Source organism: Leguminivora glycinivorella, chromosome 3 (genome assembly GCF_023078275.1).
Source record: "Leguminivora glycinivorella isolate SPB_JAAS2020 chromosome 3, LegGlyc_1.1, whole genome shotgun sequence".
In the NCBI taxonomy this organism is placed as follows: Eukaryota; Metazoa; Arthropoda; class Insecta; order Lepidoptera; family Tortricidae; genus Leguminivora; species Leguminivora glycinivorella.
Genome location: NC_062973.1, coordinates 5,876,581 through 5,899,790, shown reverse-complemented (window position 1 = coordinate 5,899,790; position 23,210 = coordinate 5,876,581). Strand labels below are relative to the sequence as shown.

At 36.4% G+C, this 23,210-nt stretch overlaps 1 protein-coding gene and 1 long non-coding RNA gene across 3 annotated transcripts in view; both read right to left on the bottom strand.

Moving 5' to 3' along the window:
- Positions 1-23,210, bottom strand: part of LOC125242601 (PH and SEC7 domain-containing protein) — an 80,899-nt gene that overhangs the window by 48,976 nt on the left and 8,713 nt on the right. The gene's annotated exons all lie outside the window — the stretch shown is intronic.
- LOC125242605 lies at positions 14,049-15,306 on the bottom strand. The gene is made up of 2 exons (XR_007178884.1): positions 15,191-15,306; positions 14,049-14,532 (listed from the first exon to the last, which is right to left on the bottom strand). It is a non-coding gene; the product is annotated as an uncharacterized LOC125242605 (long non-coding RNA).

Genomic DNA, 23,210 nt, shown 5'->3' with positions numbered 1-23,210 from the left:
ATTGGTAACAACTAATGTTATAAATGCGAAAGTAATTCTGCCTGTTACTTCTACACGCATAAACCACTGTTCAGCTCACACTGATTGAAATCTACTTAGATTCAATTTGTTATAAGTACTTATAGATAGTTTAAGGGCCGGGTTAGACGGAGGATATTTTTTATCAATCTAGGTCTTGTCCTGAACTGTTTATCAATTTACCGGTACAAAAGAATATAATGATACCCTTATTCATTAGAATATCCATTACTAATTCAATAAAAAAAGGTACGATTAGATATTGAAAAACACGGTTTTACTGAAGTTCATTATTTCGCCATTGGCGACTAGAGATGGGTAGTGAGTAAATACTTAAGAGTAAATATCGAGTAAATACTCAGTATTTACTCAAAATACCCGTATTTACTCGTTTTTAGTCAAATTGGTGGGTATAAACTATTTAGCGTGCTGAAATGGAAATACAAATTAGAAATATTTTTGTATTTTGTTATCGGCTACTAAGTTAAGTAATCAAATTTATATGAATTTCATTTTAAAGACGTGCTCTCCATACATGTAACTATTTTTCACAAAAATAAAATTCAGAAATTACCAGTGTGTTATATATACATCATCTGATAGGTCTTTAAAAATTACTTGAATGTTTCTAAAAAAGTTTTTTAATAATATAAACAGTTTTGGAATAAAACGATAATTAAGGCCGAAATAATGTTTATACCTTTATAACTTTCGAATTCGTTGTTCGAAAAATATCCAGAAACCGTCAAATTATTGTCCATATAATACAAAATACAAAACTTGTACTTTAAACGTCATCAGCTGAGCCATTTTAGAGTTTTCTTTAGAAAACCCTTAATAAAAGGTCGTAAGTGCCAAATTAACAATCACTTCCGAACGTCCTGCCGTTATCTAGAACATCAATTTAATTAAAGTCTCATACTTTTACTGTAAATACCTGCTTTTTTAAAACAAAACTGCTAACTAAACATTATCACTATTTTTTTCTCACAATGATTACCTCTTTTTCGACAAACTAAGACTCCCATAAGCTTCTAATAATATAAATATCATTTAAACATGTCCACATAGTTAAAATAAACACGACTAATTACTTAAATCTCATTTTTTAAATTATTTTTAGGTAACAGTTTCTACTCACCCAAATGAGTAAATACGAGTATTTACTCGGTGCTTTGAGTAAATTACGGGTAAATACTCAGTATTTACTCACCCCTACCCATCTCTATTGGCGACATGTTTCGAGTGTGCACGGCGCGAATACTAAGAAACCCCATATTATGATACTTAAGTAAACAGGTAATATTTTAATTATAAGTTGAAATAGATATCATACAAGAAGAAAAAACGACCTGGTGGCCGAGCCGGGAATCGAACTCGGGTCTTCAGCTTACGCGGCTAACGTCATTACCACTAGACCACCCGCCCGCCGTGGTACCCGACGAAATTTCTCTAGTGTATGTTATTTTATCTCTGATAAGGCTAGGCGCTTTTTTTACCAACTCTAAGGGCGAGCAATTTGTGCTTGCGCCTCCTATATGAATCCCAATAAAATAATTTTATTTTCCCCTCACTAGCTAGGAAACACATGTTTTGTCCTTTAATACCAGCGGGTAAAAACGCATTTTATCCACTAGTGGTTAAAGTAATTTGACCTTGAATAAAGTCAAATTAACTGGTTTAAAATTGATAAAAGTAGGTGAATCTAGTAATAAAGATGATTTACCACCTGTGGAACTACTGGAAGCAGTGATAAACGCATTTTTTGCGTTGTTGTTTCCTCGCTGTAGTGAGGGGAAAAGTTTTGTGTTACACTCGGGTGCAAATGTATTTTACTTCTCGTGTGTTAAAAAACAACTTTGCACCCTTGTATAACACAAATAACTATTGTTCCTTAGTTGTAAATATTTTAATGTAGGTATAGGTATCAGTGGCGGCTGGTGATAATTTCTGCTAGGCAACACTGAGCAAAAAGAAACCTACCTTAACATTAGGTACTTTACTAAATAGTAATCAATTTTAGGCAAGCCGGTGGGAATCGGCTTGTATGGACCAGCCGCTGCTGATAGGTTGCTACTGGCAATGGAACAGAAGCTTAAAACTTTGGTTCCTAATTAATATAAGGGTGCGATTATTTTATTCAAAATTAGCGCTTTGTTTTATACACCCTGTTTTTATTGAATTCGGTTGACTTTAAGGGAAGATTCTTCAGTTAAAATACAATCAATTTCTCTAAGAAACTAGCCTGTTAACTACTACGATTAACGAATTATTTAAAAAAAAAATTGCTGAACACGTGTGTGGTATCCCTTACCACTTCCTAATGTTATTTGTTTTGACATGTGCCGTCAAACACTTGACAATGACTTTAATGTTATGATTAAGGTCCTCTCACACTAATTAAACCATTTATTATGTATGGAAACGAAAAAAATATATTTTTATCGAATTTAACAAAAAGCGATATACAGGGTGGTTCCTGTAGATGAACCTAACTGCGTGTCGAATTTAACGGAAAACAAAACAAAAAACACGGTGTATAGGCGATCTTCCTTTCTATAAATAGGTGGTCTCCAGTGGGCGCGAACTGCGTTTGGCACATAATAGCGTTCCAGTGTCCGGTGATCAATAATGGTCCATTAGCCGAGTTCGGAACACGGCTACATGAGTGGAACAGCGTGTCAGCGCGGACAATTGCCATGGGGTTCATTTAAATCTACGAAAGTATGCCAAGGTACAAAAGGAACCCTTATTTTCGATGGAGCCGTCGCAATAATACTTATTTCTACAGAATTCATGACCTCTTTTAAGAGATGGTAAGCTGTAAGCATTTTAGGATACAGTGCCTAATGTCAAAGCTTTTCGGGCAATCTATTCAATTTTACATCCTTTAAATTCAGTACATACCTACTGTACCTACAGTCGAGTTCATAAATATGTGTACATTTCTTCACCTAAACTCGTTGCAATAAGGTGACAAAATGTACTCATATTTATGAACTCAACTGTACACAGTGACAAAAGCCAAAGTGACAAAAGTAAAAGCTATAGGAATCTTACATTTTTGTGTCTGATACAATAAACGAAGTCGGGCTAAAATCTAATGCCCTGATCGTATCTTAGCGTAGCGTATTTTCACGAAAGCGTACACACACGGTTGTATGAGATTAATGATAATGACTCATTGATTGCTTTTGCCCGACCGGCGTGCGATATAGTAGATACTTAAATATGATAGAATCGCATAAGTGGAATTCATCTCTGCGGTTCGGAGTACGGTGTTTAAAATAGACGCTATGCCTTGATACCTTTATTACCCTCGGTGATAAAATAAAAAGACTTACTTATAGTTAACTTTTGGGTTCGAATCCCGGTAAGGGCATTTATTTGTGTGAGGAGCACAGACTGATATTTGTTCGTGAGTCATGAAATTGTATATTATATATTGGTATATTCATGTTCACAAAATTAACCTTGGGATGTAGCTAGGCAACAACTCATTAACTCAAGTCATAATCATAAGGCAACGTATCGTCCGTGACAATCTCAGTCTCACCCTTATGGGTATAATGAGAATGACGGATTCTGTCTCGGACCTTACTTAGATTGTGTAAACACAGTCACGTCTGTTGGTAAACATGTATAGATGTAAACTGTGTTTATAATAAGTATCTATTAAGGACCGGATGGTAATTAAAGTCGTCCACTATCTAAACATGATGCCAATGCCATAACCACACCTCGGACACTGGCGATCAAATGTATGAAAGAGGCGCGTTTCTAGCACACAGTCTAAGCTCGTGTAGGTGAACGCGTACTATGCTTGTATGAGTGAGATATGACAGGTCGACTGTTCGCGTTTTTGACAGGCGGTAACTGTGAGGAAACCGAGAGGGGGTGGGCGGCACTTTCAGCGGGGAGCGGGAGTGGCCATACTATACGATAGTACTCTTTATTATACTGGTCCATAACACAGGGGCTTATATAGATCGTTGCTAATTTCGATTGGTCTGACTCTATAAATGTGGTTCTTAGGACAAAGAATTACACATAAGGGCATACTATTTATTACACACCTCCACTACATTACTCGTACACCAAACGTAAATTCTTAATGCAGTCCCCAGTAGATTCTCATTTGGACACACGCGTGTAAGCGGGCTTTGCCAAAACATCTACAATTGGAAAACTTACTGTAATACGTGTTTTAGTGTTCACCTACACAGATGAACTCGAAAACTCGTACCAGTGAGAGCTAGATCTATCTGCTTTATGAAATAATTGCCTGCATTTAGTTTTTTTAAGACCTAAAGTAAGTTTTACCTTAATGCATTTATATGTTTGTCCTCCTTATTGTAATAATAAATCCATATTTGTTTACACACTGCACATAGCACGTGAGCCGATTACACTAATCTCTAACACATACTTGCTCATATCACTGTCAGTAAACGGCACTGTTTCACAAACACGATAATTGAAGGATAATTGTTATAATTGATTTGTTCCCACTTTTGTAATTGGTCGTAAAATCGAAGGAAACACGATATTGAAATAAACAAAGTTAAAATCTATTTCATAATAATTTCACAGATTATAATATTTATAATCAACGAATTATAAAAGTAAACATTTTTTTTAACTGAAATCTACGAGTAGCTACACTTTTTTTTTCGATTGACGATAGCCTTGTTATACATGAGCGCTCTACAGACAACCGGACGGCGTTGGCGCGGTCCGCGACTGACTCTAGTCTGCTCTTATCAGAGGGTCTGTTAATGGATGAGCTTAGATGAATTAGATCAGAAGGGCGAAGCGGAAGCGTGAATTAGTCGGTGGGATTGTCAGCTGTCCTCTTGTCGGAGTTGTGTTATTGATGTGTTTACTTGTCAAACATGCCATGTGAAAGTGTTATCTAATCTAAAGGGTTGGGCTTAGATTTAATTCGATCATCAGAAGGGTCAGATGATTAGACTATTCGTTAGACTAGATAGTTAGACTATTCGTTTAACTGATTTTTAGATCAGTGGTTGGCAAACTTTTTCCATTGGAAGCCAAAATTTGAAGGAATTTTAACGGCGGGCCAGATTTACACCAAAAAAGCATTCTTACTAATACATCAGTGCTGGCCATATCACACTGTGTTCTAAAGGATGGCTGGAGAGCCGGACAACATCCTTTCGCGGACCGGATTTGGCTTTTCCAACCGTGTTAGATAATTGCTATCCTGAGAACAATACTATTTATGTAGATAATTAATAAATTTATTTTATATAAAAATAACTCTTGATCAGCTAAACCTATTTCAAAGTTTCTCATTCGGAACACTTACAAATTAACAGTTAATTTAGTTTCCGTCTTCTTGGGTGTCAATTAAGACTGTTTAGAATAATTTTCGCCTGTTAATTAAACAATGGCCGACCAGATGTCGCTGGTTACGCCTTACTCATGAATGACTAATCACAATAACAGAAATACCGCGTGGTTGATGACGAGTAACAACTTGATAGTAACGCGGCTGAACATTACTTTTTTTCTACAAATCTTATATGTGTATATCACAGATATAGGAAGGCAGGAGATCGGACACGCTGGGCGGTTTGTATTGAATACACCTGTCGCAAGTTCTTAAGGTGGCTCGCCTAGGTTACCCGAAGCTCAGGCTGCGTTAGATGGCGTTAATCTGCAAATTACCAGTCTTATTTTTTTTGTGGAGTCGTACAGGCATTTATATACTTTCAATTATGCTTCGCGAACATTTAATATTAAAATTGACGTATTACAACAAACATTCAACTTCTCATTGTAACGTTAATCCCCTTAATGTAAATAAATTTACTATTTTACACTATTTTTAAGTACCACTCACACATACAAACAGTGTTTTTGTATTCCTTCTAGTCGATAATTTCACGCGGCGACAGCTTGTTTAAATAGCCTTGCGGTAAATACGTGCCATCGCATGATTTGCATGGAAGTACTGGGTTCGAATCCAGGACTTTTTCTTTTTTTTTTTAATACTACGTCGGTGGCAAACAAGCATACGGTCCGCCTGATGGAAAGCGGTCACCGTAACCTATGGACGCCTGCAACTCGAAGAGTGTCGCTTGCGCGTTGCCGCCCCATTAGAAACTTGTACACTCCCCTTTGCTGCGTATGCACAGCAAAAAGGAGTGTACAAGTTCAAAGGAGGGTTTGGGTTGCCGACGACTCAAAGGACAATAGACGGAACAAATTAGTTCCGTAAGTCCTCCCGTCGTCAGCACCCCGCACCCTCGTTGAGCTCTGGCAGCCTTACTCACCGGCAGGAACACAACACTATGTGACACTATTTTTTGTTCGTCGAACTCAGAATTTCTAACATAATTATCCTAATCTGATATTTAAAAAAAAATCCAAAAAGTATAGATAAATTTTAGTTTCTAAACTACGATCCGAATGATTTTTTTTTCTAATTGTTTATTTTTGATGGAGCAAGGGTATTCAAATCGCTTTTGAAATCTTAAATTAGTAAATGAAAATGCAATAGTTAACTGAGTAACGTAATGCTTTAAAAACTCAAGTGGACTTTTTTTATCTAACGAGTGATTTCGATAAAATATTATATTTAGCGAGGGTATTAAAAGTTGTGTTTTATATCTCAACTTAATAAATAGAAAATCAAAATGACAATAAAAAATCAATATGTTCTCTAAGACAAAATTGATACCTTCGGCTCTCCATTCTTGCTCAGTCAATAAAAAAAACGAAATTTATATCCAAAAAAATACAAAAAGTTTATATAATCCTGGGAATCGAACGCACCTTCACGGCGTGACAGACGATTGTTCCCCAACGACGCCATTACATAACACGCTGTTACCGACGAAATTGGGCTATACATATATAATTATTTAAATATAAATAATAATGTCAAATCCATACTAATATTACAAATGGGAAAGGGTGTGTGTCTGTTTGTTTGTCCGTCTTTCACGGCAAAACCGGAGCGACGAATTGACGTGATTATTTAAGGGGATTTAGTTGAAGGGATGGAGAGTGACATAGGCTACTTTTTGTCTCTTTCTTACGCGAGCGAAGCCGCGGTCAAAAGCTAGTTTATTATAAATGGGAAAAGCTGGTTACTCTATAATCTGAAGTGGAAGAATTCGTTGTTTCACCAAAGATAATTTGTGTTTGTTTGTTTGTCCGTCTTTCACGGCCAAACGGAGCGACGGATTGACATGTTTTTTAAGTGGAGATAGTTGAAGGGATGGAGAGTGACATATGCTACTTTTGTCTCTTTCTAACGCAAGCGAAGCCGCGGGCTAAAGCTAGTACAGCACGGGTAGCATGGTCGCGCGATAGACGATAAAATATCAGGCCGTCCCTGTCGCACTATTAGTAAGTGCGATTATAGGGACGGCCAGATGTTTTATCATTTATCGCGCGACCATAATTGCCTGCCTGGACCAGATTATATTGATGATAATTATTATTTGTAACCATTTAGTTAATATTGTCTTCAGTTACCGCGATAGTTACTCATGAAATAAAAACTATGAAAACGGATTAAATCGTGTATAATGAATTTACAATTTATCCCGACGTTTCGAACACTACAGCGTTCGTGGTCTCTGAGCTCAGCGGGTGACTGAGGAAAAATTACAATGTGCAAAAGCTACCCACATACCTACATACATATTCATATATGTATATAACTATTTAGTTGTTGAAGAAAAACATTCACACAACAATAACATAGGTCAACTAGCTCAGTAAATGTAAGGAAGTCAGCACATTACTAATACTAATACTATGCCACACTATGACCTATGTACCTGACCTGACGTGTAATATTTTATTTTATGAACAAAGGCATAATAAAGATTGTAATGTATTTTTGTATGAAAATAAAAAATAGGAAAGAAATATAGTAAGAGTCTTTTTTAATAGAATATTTATTCTATTAAAAAATAAAAATAAAACTTAATAAATCCAAAAAAGTTCAAATTATTAAAAAAGAGCCCGGAATCGAACTCGAGATCTCCTGTTTCATAGTCAATGCATTTGACCGAGACGCCATTTCGATTTACACTAGCAGTGTCGAAATACACGATATGTATCTTTATTGACAAAATGCGTCATTATTTCTGAGTCTGCTTGAGTTAAGTAAACCAATATCTTTAAATAATTACTTGTCAAGAGCCAAGTGTCACTGATGACAATGTCAACTAAAAAATGACGGCTCTGTGTCTGTACACGCACACACATTTTCGTAAAAATATGACGGATTTGTCATGTGTCAATGTATTTGTTCAATACACGATGGATAATGTATAGTAGGTACACACATTTTTATTTTGTAGTGTGCGGTGACTAAATAAATTAGATGTTTTTTGTATGGAAAAACCTTCACATATTTGTAGATGGATATTCGGCTATTCAATACATGATTTTTCTGTGTGTGTATGAAACAATCGTGTCATCACGCACAACACAACCACAACTTTCGTTCAATACACCTCCGCCGGTGGCTTGACTATTATATGGATAAATATGTATATGATAGCAGATGCTAGAGAGCAGCACTATATCATAACCTTTTTTCGATTAGCCTTTAATAGTTTTTGTAGTCAGTATGCTGGGAAGTAGTTTTGATGGGAATAAATCAACAAATGTCAAAGATAGTTCGTAGTATTTCAAACTCAATAATGGCTAAAAGTGAGAACCACCCCTACAGACTTTTGCGTAATAATCCTTATTGCGCGTTTATAAAATTGGCATATAATTACGTCGATTATTATCATCCATATGCCTGTTAAGTAAATGAACTCATAGCTTCCCAAGTTTCTTATCAACTCCCATACCAGTTTGTTAAAACTGGAAATAAAACCACAATAATTATCTGTGACTGTGAACAATACGACAGTTCCGATCGTAGATAACAGTACAATTAAAATCAACTTGCACCCTTAATGACAACTAATTATACACGTTATCGTGGAAAATGAAGTCATCCTGTGTAGTTTCACACTTTGTTTTGTAAGCACTGACAAGTTCACGTGTCGGGCTCGAGTAATTATTACATAAATAAAATGATTGCATACTGGCACATATGTAATTAATAACCAAATAATGTTACTTAACTGTGTGAATTCATTTAATTATTAAAATTTCTATGGGATGGGAAAACAACCCCTTGGCCCCTTGGATACGGCAACGGCAAAAAGGAGCGACGAATTGAGATTTTTTAAGTGGAGATAGTTGAAAGGATGGAGAGTGACATAAAGCTACTTTTTGTCTCTTTCTAACCCCTCTACAACTTCCCTAAAATTTGGGATGAAAGTTTTTATTGAGCATTTCGCAATTTCCGCGAGCTAAAGCTAGAGGTCTTATAAAGGTTCGAATAGCTCCAGTAGGGAACTCTAGAAATGTGTCACTGAAAGCCTTGTTCAATTATGCCTGTTTATAGCCTGCCTCGTCTAGACCGAAGTAGCGCACCTAAGTAACTTGAACCTGACACTACCCACGTCCGTCGTAGCAAAGCAATTAAGATCGAGACAGGCACCCTAAAAATAAACCTAAGACGTCACTTGTAATGACCACGTGTAATTAAAAAAAAACATAGAAATGGCTGCGGGCCTATTCACCTTAAACATAAATTTTGCAGTTAGCAATAAGCATAGGTACCACTACTTTCAATGAGAAATATCGCCATATTCGCCATTCGAGTCAGTGACTGCTAGAAAGTCCCAGATCCCAGTATTAAAGATTACAGAGCTTTATGGTCGTATATTATGAATGTACGAGTATCAAAATACAAGTAGAGCTATCGGCCACCAGAGTAGTAAGTAAGAAGGCAGTGTTGCCACTTGCCATAATGTCAGTTTTATTTTTCAGGGGAAGGTAGAGTATCATAGTTTTATAGATACCTCAGCTAACTCACTTTGATTTCGGTTAAGTACTTAGACCACCACATTTGAATAGTAAGAGTATAAATTGAGGATGTTATAGTCCACGTTAGAGAATTGGCCGTATGTTCAGGTTTTTAGTGACTAGACCTCACAAATTTTCCATATTTTCATACTTATGACAAGCCCAGGGTCCGCATTGGCAGCTAATTCCTACAAGCGTTTATGAGCGAAAATAATCGCTAAAGTGGTGGGAATAACAACTGCTTTCAATATCTTTGAGTCGCAAAGCGACCCACGCGCCCACGCCTAGACTTTCTTCCTACACGCTTTGTGCAAGAAATAAGTTGAAGCTCAATAAGCACTGTACCTGAGACGTTATTCCTCAGGTTCTACAAGCGTATAGCCTATACTGTGGCCTAGCGGACCGATACAAAATTGCAAAACTTCGATATTTCTCTATATTTAGGATATCATTCAAAACATGAATTCTATAGAAGCGGTATCCTATCATAATTTCGAGTAATATTTATCATTTGTCCAGTCTAATCCTTCATTTTAACTAAATGCGTTTCATTCTTAAATTTTAGATTATGTTAATTTGTGAAAAGACATCGTAACGGTTGGGTTACATTTATAATACTTTCGGATAAACTCACCGTTGTAAAAAAATGGGTAGTGGAATGTTTCGAGGTTGCGATAGATTAAAATCGTTGTCAAAAAGTATTCTTGCTTAGTATAATAAATTAATACGATTAAAAATCCTGCCACAGAGGTGCATAAGTTTGATAAGTTGCATTGATTCAATTGGTTGGCTTGGCTAAAATCATGGCATCGCCTAGGCGGAGCGCTCGGTAAGCAATAAGCATAATACAACCACTGCTCGGTGAAGTTTAGCGCGGGCGGGTACAAAATAACGAAGTTTCCAGGTCAAGAAGTGAACATTAATGCTGGTTCTCCACTAGAGGAGGTGTGCATTATGGCAGCAGTTTAAATGCCACAGCGCAAGAAATACTAATGGTCCTGAAGCACAGACTTTTTGCCTACTTTCATAATTTTCCAAGTGGGAAAAACATCTTATTCTTTAAAATATCTCCATGGGGACCATGGATGAAGGTGAGTATTATAGTGTTCTGCCCATGTTATATAGGTTCCGCACAACGGGCAAACCCGAAGATATGCGAATAGACAGGGTATAGAATAATAATTAAATAATTAAAATTTGGTCAGGCATTGTCCATATTAGTTGTAGCAGTTCAAGGTTTATTAGCAAGTTTACTTAAGATTTTACATAAATATACTCCCAAGAAACTCGTTTTATAGCGTTCGTATCTTCTGTGGAAGCGCATCCCAATGCACTGAGTGGTCGAAGGAAACCTAAGTAAAGCACTAACTTTACATTTATAACTTCGCCTTGGTCTATAAAAAGTAGAGTGCCTTTCTCCTTCTTTGTTTTTTGCCGAAGGTTGTCAAATCGAATCGCAATTTAAACAATTGCGATTCGATTTGAAATATAAGGGGAAATCTAGGATTTGCAAAGTTTGACACTTTGATATACCAAATACGTATTTCATAGGATTAAGATATTTTGAATCAAGTTACTAATTGGTGACAGCTTGTTGGTTATCCTTTTACATTTCTCGGCTTAAGAATTTCACCACCCCCGGGTGTTCCTCCCATCGGTGTCGTAGAAGTCGACTTGAGATACGAGTTAAATTGTGGTTTGCGATGGGCTCGCAACTTCTCAATTTTTTTAGATTTTTTAGCAGTCTCACGTGCTCTGTCTACGAAGTATGAACAGCTCCGAAGCACTGTTTTGCTCACTTATACTATTGGAAAACTGTTACAATGTAACCATTGCCCAGGTCATAGATAAAGACAAAGGCAAAGTAAAACCTGATAAATCGGACAGTTTATACTTGTGTTTGTTAAAGTGGGAAATTATTAACTTGGAAAACAAACAAAAAACAAGAGACGAGTGGCGTCAAGAACCATACGGATGATTTCCTTAAAATGATGGGGTAAATTTGATTAAAGCTTTAATAATCTATTTGTATTTTATAAAATTCAAGTAGACAATTATACGTATGATGAGATTTTAAGGCAGAGATCTTAACTAATATTCGAACAATGAAGGTGACCGTTGTTGGAGAGTTGCGTTCTTATGTACAAAAGCACAAGAACTAGAAATCCGTAAATTGAAGGTGATTAGCAATTAGGTATTCATTAATCATTATAATTATTAGTGTTAAGTAACTTCCTTCTGCGTCTGTAACCTATTTGATTCCTATGGGCAGTTAAATATTCCTAATTTGCTTCGTGAAATCTTGGCAAGGGCATTTTAAGGTACGGTAAGGTATTAGGTACTTTTACTTCTGTCTGACGTCTGACCCTTGGGTAGGGGAGTCCACAAATGACTGTGACCTGTGACATTCGCAAGGAAAAAGCACGCCCTTCCTTTTGCGATTAACTGACAAGCTGATATCGTCCGACGAACTGGTAATCTGTGGGCTCCTTTAGTTGTTGCCGGAAACACTGAATCGCGAGCACTAAGTGGATTGAGCGCACGTCCGCACACGCATGGCTAGGAGAGCTAACGATTAATTGGAAAATGGAAAGTGTCAGGGCGATAATCGATGGCATAGCGGCGATGTTTGCGCATCAATCGACTCTGTTCTGATACTTTTTAAACTGTATAGCCAAGATATAAGGATCACGATAGGCCAAAAGTGTTGCTGTTACTTTGTTGCTGGGATATTGCTTCAATTGTGAATGCAAGTTCGGTCAGGACCAGTGTTCGACTGTTCGTCCTATCTGGAGTATGCAACTCGAGTTGGTATTTTATGGATCTCTTAAATTTCTCTGTCTTCAAGTTCATTTTCGCATTCTTGTAGAATGTCTCCGTGGTTAAACGTACTAACTGTGTTAGAAGTTTGGAAGTGATCTCCGAAAAACTACTTCATTTGCTTTTTTGTCTGTAGCAATGCAATCGCGAAATATCTGAGCACTTGATTTCGATAAAACTAAACCCACATTTTAAACCTTAATTTTTATACGGATATTTAGGTATCTGCTATCCAGCTGTTTGAAACCTATGTAGAATAACGGATCAGATTTTGCTTTGGACCAACGTATCTACGCTATGAATGCAAATCACATTATCCATTCGTTCTGTTCTGTCAATTCTTCGTTAAAATTTTGGCTGTTGCGGAGCTTCATTCTTAATTCGAATTGTCGGGTCCGGATCAACTTATACTAGACAGCTTGAGAGTAATGCTACTCGCCTCCGTTAGCAAAAACATTAGGTACGAGTACATTATCTGTAGCCGGGTGGTGGACCGCGACGGACACAAGAAATAAAGCATATAAGAGTGAGTCCAGAACAGGCGAATGTGCCGCTTGTGAGCCAATCGCCAGTAAGACAACACTACGTAATGCAGCATAGCAAGCAGAATCTCACTGCGTTTGCAAAGTGTGGACTCACCTTACTGCAACTTTGTTCAAATACGGCAATAAAAACGACTTATTTGCAATCTCTGATTGGATCTCAGATATCGTTTACGATAACGGATTGAGCGATTAAAGGTTTAATGGTTTCTTTAGTTTGGTAAACTTTATTGCACATTACAGGGAAATTTACAAATAAAAATGTATCCTGACTTTATTATTTATAGCGTCCCGATTATTACTTTTTGCTCGATATTTACAGTTGAACCTTTTTTTTACATAACGAGGATAATAGTTAAAAAAAAATGAAGATGAAAAAAGAGGCTGGCCCAAAATACCTATATTGACAACAGAACATTTTTAGTAACTACATACTAACTTTTTACTTAACGTATTTTACAAAATATCAATACAGGCTTTCCTGATAACTTTGGTATTCAAACAAAAAGTTTGTTGATATTATAAAAAAAAAAAAAATAAAAAAATAAAAATTGTTTATTTCGGACCAATTAAAAATCCATAGAACTTGTTAGTAGGGTTATATCATATCATAAAATGCCTAAGTTAAAAATGGCAATCTATTTTTAGGTCCGAACAGAATTTAAAAAAAATTGGTTGAAATTTTAATACGGCGTGTTGTTGCGTGCTAATAAGAAGGCAACTTGTTAGCACATACAATAAAACACTTACTGAAGATTAAACAACATGTAATCAGAATCTTTACATATATGTTTTTATAATAATTAATCGCTAACGTCCGTTCACTCCACAGTTGTCGTTTTTCTATCCACCCACAGATTACAATAATTATGACGTTCCGTTTTACGTCTTGCCAGAATAAACAGTATGTTTTACCAATCAAAGATACATTTAAAATATATATAATTATGTTTTTATACCACTATTATAATAATATTCATAATTTGATTTTTAAAATGCTAACAGACGGCCTTCCTGTTAGACGGAATGTCCCTATTCCGTTCCGGCCATTCACATGAAAGTATGTCTCTATACTCTATTCTTACTCGACAATCATAAAAGAAAAGTACAAAAAAAAAAACAATTGTGATACAATGTAAAATAAAATAATTATCCGATCGCAATCAAGTCTTCGTCTCCTGGTTGTTCCTGATGATTTGTTGAAGTGGCGTCAGCTGCTCCTCTATTGGAATACCTGTAACATATAAAAACAAAATAAATTAATCTCATTTACTCAACTTTTCAGTATTTTAATTTGATTACTGATCACCGTATTACACAGTATATTTCAGTATAAACACTAATTTACATTTAATCTGATCACCGTATTACACGGCATATTTCAGCATTAACATTAATTTTCATTTAACCACTGATCACCGTATTACACAGCATATTTCAGCATTAACTCTTCTTTTCATTTAACCACTGATCACCGTATTACACGGCATATTTCAGCATTAACTCTTGTTTTCATTTAACCACTGATCACCGTATTACACGGCATATTTCAGCATTAACTCTTGTTTTCATTTAACCACTGATCACCGTATTACACAGCATATTTCAGCATTGACTCTTGTTTTCATTTAACCACTGATCACCGTATTACACGGCATATTTCAGCATAGACACTAATTTTATTTTAACCACTGATCACCGTATTACACGGCATATTTCAGCATTAACACTAGTTTTCATTTAGGCACTGATCACCGTATTACACGGCATATTTCAGCATAATTCTATATTTGTTACAGTTAAAGCAAGATATCATTGCAGAAGTGTCGTTGAATGCAGAACATTTCGTTTATCATTAGTCACACAAATAAAACGTTTAAATATTTACTTACACATTTCATTTCCATTAATGGCATGAGTCAGCAAGACACGCCACGTTGAAGAAGTAACTGTTGACTAGGGCTTTATATCCTGCAACATTCAGTAGGGATAGGACTTTGATGCTTGAAAATAATTTAATTTTTATTTTAAGGGAATATGAAAGGATAGTTATTGGTGGATTATATAATATATAATATGTACACAATGTGTGATATCTAATCATCTTTTTCGTGAGTCACTTCGGTATCATAATCGCTACTGTCGCTGGAGTTATTAGTAATATCATCTTTGTCATCTTGTAATGAAAAAGTTATCCACTTTTTCAAAGCATCAGCTGGGTATATACTTTTGTATTTTCGCTTAGCGTGTCCATCGATGCTGACAATTTCGTAGCGATCATTTGAGAGGACAGCGCTAATTTTAAACGGTCCTCTGAATTTAGGGCACAGTTTTTTGCTTTTCCCGTTCGCTGGAAAATGGTTGTTAGGAATCATGACCAAGTCACCTACATTGAAAAATTTGGTAGGTGCTTTATTATTATCATATCGAGCTTTCATACTTGCCTGATTTTTCTTTATATTTTCCACCGCCGTCTCACGGATCTCATTCCTATCATTTTCAGACACACTAGTATTCGCGTTCTGCTCACTTTGTGTCAACGGATCTGTATCATGGCTCCGTTGTATATTAGAGTCATCGTCTTGAACAGCATTTAAGACAGGGCCTTCTGGAGGGCTAGTCATCCTACGTCCGTAAACGATTTCTGACGGTGATGTCCCAGTTCCACGATTTACAGTATTATTCAGTGTTGTTTGGATATTATTAATATGTTGATCCCAGTCACGCTCGTCTTGGCCGTGGTTAGAAGCTGCCAACGACTCGAGTATGGTACGATTGTACCTTTCTATTTGACCATTTGCTCGAGGAGTCGCCACGGCATTAAGAATGTGTTTTGTACCGATCGACTTTGTGAATTTTGTGAACGCAGCGGAGGTAAAACTAGTACCGCAGTCCGTGATAATTACTTTAGGGCTGCCTATTATACTAAATATATCGGTTAAAACCTTAATTGTCGTCTTGCTTTTTAAATTTTTCAAGGCTTTTATAAAAATAAATTTGCTGAAACCGTCAATAACTCCCAATATATAAGAATTACCCTGTTTACTCCTTACAAATGGTCCGAGGTGGTCCATATGCAATGTGTGGAAAGGAATGTTGCCTTTTGGTATCGGATGCAAATACCCACTGCTTTTAGTAGTCGGGGCTTTATTGTACGCACAGCTAAGACAAGCCGAAACATACTTACGCACAAACCTATTCATTTTAGGAAACCAATAATCTGCCTTCATTTTATCTATGGTTTTATCAAATGAAGTGTCCTGCCTCGTCGTGGCACATTTGACACACACGCCATCTTGCACCATTGGGTACAACCCACTTTAGCCCGTCACCTACTTTACGATACAGTTTGTCATTCTTCAAAACGTAATTCTGAGTGATATCCTTTATGTCCTTGCTATCAGTATTTAAAATTGATTTTATTAATTTCACCTTCTGATCAGTCATTTGGACAGTTTGCAACCACTCCGTTGACGTAATATGCATGATTTCAAACTGACGTATTTCCTCCATTTCATCCTGAGAATCTCCTTGAATGGGATTTCTGCTGAGAGCATCCACATGCTTCATATTTTGACCAGGTCTATACTCAACAGTAAAATTATACTCCTGAAGTAATAACCACCATCGAGCAATTCGGGGCACTAAGTCTCTTTTTGTTAATGTAGATCTTAAGGCATTACAGTCAGTGTATACTTTGAACGGAATCCCTATTAAATATGTTCTAAATTTTTTAAGGGACAACACAACAGCAAGGGTTTCTAACTCGTAGGAGTGTAGATGTTCCTCCTCTCTAGTTGTTTGTTTGCTAAAGTAAGCTACTGGTCTGAGCGCTGTTTTATCATCGGTCCTTTGTAACAAAATGCCGCCATACCCTAATTTACTCGCGTCACAATGTACTTCAGTTAAATAGGATGGATCATACAGTGCCAATATCGGTCTAGCAACTAATTTAGCTTTTATGTCTTGAAATGCAGTCTCTTCTTCAGTACCCCATTTCCATGGAATGTTAGACTTTGTGAGATTAGTCAAGGGTTTTGCAATACTAGCAAAACCAGATATAAATCTTCGGAAGAAGCTGGATAGGCCCACAAACTGTCTCACTTGGTGAACATTCGTTGGAGTAGGAAATGAGGCAACTGCTTCAGTCTTTATTGCACCAGGTCGTAACCCTTCATTCGATACTTCATACCCTAAGTAATCTAGCTTCTTCTCGAAAAAATGACATTTAGTTATATTCAAAGTTAACTTTGCGTTTCGCAGAGACATTAGTATCTTCCTCAACTTTACCAAACCATCGTCTATAGATGTAGCGGGAGATAATAGGTCATCCATATACGGGATAGCAAGGTCATATCTATCCTTCCCTAAAGCTTTATTGACCATGTGTTGAAACACAGCCGGAGCATTGACCAAACCAAAGGGCATGCGGGTATATTTATAGTGGCCGTCAGGCGTTACAAAGGACGTTAGATGCATGGAGTCTTCGGCCATAGGTATCTGATAATACCCCGACTTAAGGTCAAGGCTCGTAAAGTATACTTGGCCGCTCAAACGGTCTAGCTGGTCGTCGATAACTGGCATCGGATATGAGTCCTTCACCGTCTTCTTATTCAGTGCCCGGTAGTCAACACATAAGCGATACTCGTTGTTTTTCTTTTTTACCAAGACTATCGGACTTGCATAAGATGAATCTGACTCTTGTATGATTTTAGCCTCTAGCAATTCATTTATCAAATCTCTGACAATCAATCGTTCACTATAAGGTAGTCGATATGGTTTATACGAGACTGGTGAACTGTCCTGCAACTTGATGTGCATCTCTGTTACGCTAGTCACCCCTAACTCATTTAAGTTTAATGCAAAACAGTCTCTGAATTCGTTAATTAGATCTAACAAACGCTGTTGCTGTTCTGGTGTCAAATCTTCTCCTATATTAAGCATATCCAATGTTATCATTTGGATCTGACTATTAGAGTCGCAAGAAGAGTCACAATTTAATGAATTTACCAAATATTCATCGGGAGTTTTATTTTGCGTAGTTTTGACATCAATTGGCACCATTTTTGCACGGGACAAGAGTCTATCTTTTTTTAGCAAAACATTTTGACTCATGAAAGACATTACCGGAATTTGTCCAACACCATCGTTAATATAATAGAAACCTGGCAAAATCATGAATTCTTCACCTTCTTTCTGTGAGACACTTCCAGGTACGTAAATGGTTCCAGTATAACTGATATCGCATCGTACTTTGATAACTTGTAAATTGGTAAATGTAACGTCTTCGACGTTACGTATGAGAATTTTATCAAATTCTGACTCATTAGAGAAAAGTACTAGATTTGAACTCGTCTTGTAAACTGTCACTTCAGGCATCTCTGTGAGGTTCTGTCCAACTAGCAGATCCGTGTTTAAATACTCATCAGGTACAACATATGCTTCCGTTTCTATTTTTATAAAATCTACTTTTATCTCGAAACAAACCCTACCAATAGCTTGCAATATACCTAACGCGAATCCTTTCAATATTGGCATGTTCTCTGTATTCATTACTAGACCCAATTCTTCTATTGTACTTTTCTTTATCACAGTGCATTCACTACCGAAATCAATGAACGCGGTCCTTTTATTATCATTAATGTAAACTATTTTATTATAAATCTTACTACGTATATGTTGAGCTGTAATACATACCTTTTTAATATTAATTTCCGTATTGGCCATGTTTGTGTTGGTACTTGTACTCCCGTTTTCTGCACCTCGACGACAATAAGCGGGCAAATGTCCTAATTTACTGCATTTGGTACATTTTTGGGGACTTTTACGACAATTAGGCGCAATATGACCAGATTCGGAACAGTTGTAACAAACACGCAATGTTCTCTGACTGGGTTTATTAATTTCGTTGCTTTTTGAAGAGGGGGTTGGTGTTTTTATCAAATTACTTGATTTCTTTATATCCCTACTATTCCGTTTGAGAGCAATGCTACGCAGGTATCTTAGCAGTTTACTAGGGCTCCTAAAATTAGCTCCTTGTGCGTTTAATTTTATATTAAAGTCGAAAATACCGTGTATTATGCAGTCGACTGCCTCTTTGCCCTTTATATTACAACGACAGACCAGTTTTGATTTATCGTAAAAATACTCTTCGAGAGATTCTTCCCGTCTACTTGTTCTAGCCAACATTTCAGAAAGCCTATCAGCGTAATTACGATCATCTGGAAAACTGCGAGACAATTTGCGTTGCCATTCCTTCCACGAATATCTAACCGTTGATAGTCCTTCATACCACTGCTTTGCTAAACCCGTTAGTTTTGGAAGTGCATGAAAGATGGTTTGTTTATCACTCCATTTATAAATAGCCGCAGTTTCGTTTACTTTTCTAAGCCAGTCCTTGGTTGACTGAGTCTTTTCACTTGGGTCAAATTTGGGTATGACGTCATGTGAACCTATGAAAGTATTTTTACCATGGTTACTAATTGCGTTTATAAATCTCTCCATTACGCTCCCGCTTTTACTAGAAGACGACCTGTGATGTTTACGCCTTATATTATAGTCGCGCCTTCTTGACTGTGAACGGGGTGATTGAGAACACGACGAATCACTGTAGTCGCTACTTGACCCATACGTAGAGGTGTTTTCTGAAGATGTCCTAGTTGTACTACTACTAGCTCGACGAGTACGCCGTGCGCTTCTAATATGCCGTGATCGACTTCGGCCCATACGGCGCGTATGAGAGTGTCTAGTAGGTGTGCGATGGCGTCTTTTACGTGTTCCTCTCCTGTCCCTAGTACGCGATGCGGATTTGTCAGTTTTATCACGACCATTATTTCCGCGAGCCTTCTTAGCAGTGCGTGTTGTTGAGAGACTCCGAGTTCTCTTACGCCGACTATTATCAGGTATCGGGGGAGTGTAACGATTACTATCCTCGTCAGACATATTTATTTTCCTATTTTAATATTCTGCCTTTTTTTTATAGGTCGTTAAGGGACGGGATAAAAATGTGATTTCATTAGCACATATTAAATATACATTTGTGCGTATATAATACGCATGTGGATATGAATTTATGATAATACTCAACAGAACATAAACAAAAATACTATAGATATACATAACGAATTAATTCGAGCGTATCTAATTGACTCAATGCGACGCCATTTTTTTTTAATATAATTTATTGAATATTGTATTATAAAACTACTGTTATTAATTAACTCTGTCTATCGAACGCCGTAGAATATGCAAACTCTTCAACTGGGTAAGAACAAGGTAGACAGAGATCTAAGTACTATATAGGTACTTTATTACAAAACACCCGAGCGCTAACTAGACAACTTAGTCAGCCGCGCTGGCTCTCAACAATCTGTATTTACAACAGTTCCGTTTGCATTTTTCTTTGTAGTTACAAACGAGCCGACGTTTTTGTTTTAATGGCAATAAACTTCAACATTTGCAGTTGTATGGTAGATATGGTAGCCTACCAACACAAGATACTCTTGTGGAGTAAGTATAAAACAAGTATCGTAGGTACGTACAATATACCTGATTGATAGTAGGTATAAAACGACATTAAATGTTTTTTTTTAACAAAGTGTGTATTGAATGAAATTGCGTTAACGGTTTAAAACAAATAAATCCATTTGTGTTGCTTGGTTATTACATACCGCAAAACGAGTTCATAGGGGAGTTCAATTTTACAAAATTGTATATATGTACATTTTTTTAAATATATATGTTTAATTCATTCAAAGCAAAGATTGCTTGTCAATAAACAGTTAGGTACGCACAATACCTAAATTATGATATTCTTCAGGAGAATACCACAACCGTTCTGCCATCCCTACCATACGCGTATAAAAGTACGTATCTATTTAGCTACTAAAACTTAACTATATGCATCAATGTATGCATCTCTGGAAACCCTATTCCTACATGTTGCTGCTTGCGCAAACTAAAAAAAAAAACCTTATTTACAAAACCGTAAAGTTCAATATCACACATATGAAAAGATGAAATTGTGAGAAAATACCTGATTAACTTGTTGCACAGCATTTATAGCAAAGTAATAGTGACCAATAATTGCCGACAATATTTCGTTTATCTAATGAATACCAATTATATTATTTAGTTATGCAAAACATTTTTCGGCAAACATGACAGTTCCGTTACAAGTGAATTCAAATGTACATACCAGAGCGATGATGAGCGTTTCAGTTGTTCTTCACTTCTGATTGTTAGCACATACAATAAAACACTTACTGAAGATTAAACAACATGTAATCAGAATCTTTACATATATGTTTTTATAATAATTAATCGCTAACGTCCGTTCACTCCACAGTTGTCGTTTTTCTATCCACCCACAGATTACAATAATTATGACGTTCCGTTTTACGTCTTGCCAGAATAAACAGTATGTTTTACCAATCAAAGATACATTTAAAATATATATAATTATGTTTTTATACCACTATTATAATAATATTCATAATTTGATTTTTAAAATGCTAACAAACTCTTGTTATGATGCGTAAGATCTTCTAATTACAATACAATACAATACAATACAAATACTCTTTATTGCACACCTCAATACACGAAACAACATAGCAAGTATAAACAACAACTTAAGAGGTAAAACAAGAGGCGGTCTTATCGCTAAAGAGCGATCTCTTCCAGACAACCTAGGTAGTGGAGAATAATAAATTTAACCTTGTAAGTAGGTGTACTAAATGTAGACTTAGAGGAAATCTAGCACAAACTATACTACGCAAAACAATATACTACACACATAAAAATAAAATACAATACATAAACATACAAATACATATATATATATAACAAATTACATGCCAGCTATAGGGGACATAAGTCTATCAAGGTATCATTGATCAATGATCAGATAAAAAGATTAATTATAATTCTGTATGTGATTAAATAAGAACCGTTTCAGTTTATAATTGAAATAATATATCTAGCCAGCTAGTGTTGATAGAAAGTTTATTGCCCAAACACACGATTCGTCTTGTACAATGATCATCCACATACAAGTATAGACAGCAAACAGTTTATAGTACGGGAGCCTAGCCTAGTGAGGTTTTATTGGGGTTACGCGAGCGTGTCAGATTAAGAAGACGAGTTATATTTTACTAGCGATCTTGCTTCTAGCGGGACTGAGAAGAAAACGACAGCTATAAATTCCTAATATCTGCCTTCTGCTAATCATTATTTTATGATTTTTTGACCATGTTTTTTTTTATATTTAGCAAAAGCTTGTTGCTGGAATAACCAACAATGTTCGTTAAAATGAAGGTCGCATTTTATGTAAAACGCCATCACTCGATGAATACACGATAAGAATGCGGGATGTGATTAGGTTACGCAGATGCAAGGCTATTTTTTTGACAGACTGAGTGTCACTCTCATTGCCTTGCCTACCAAGCAGTTGGTTGACTGCACCGAATACAAAAAACAGTCGTCTCTAAATCAAATCTTTAATTAAGATGTTGTAGAATAATCATTATATGTATTATTGTAAATAATTAAAACTGTCCTTACCGAAAAAAAAAGGAAAACCTTGTCATTATTTTACAACTGACAACTATATTTATTAAACATAACAAAAGATTAAACATATCATTAAAACTAAAGTTAAATCTAAAAATAAGTAAATACTACATAACAAACTATACCTATATGCATATAAAAATAATTACCTACCTACAGTGATAACCCAGTCATAAAGAAAATACCCCTTCCAGTAGGTCGGCTTGCGGCATGGACCCCATGACACTGGCGGCGTTACCTCTTTGTATCGCAAGTGAGATACGTTGACAGAGGTACGCGCCAGCCCTGGGGTCCCCTGTGGTGTCGACCAGCCGTGCCGACAGTGCCCCCATGAATGAT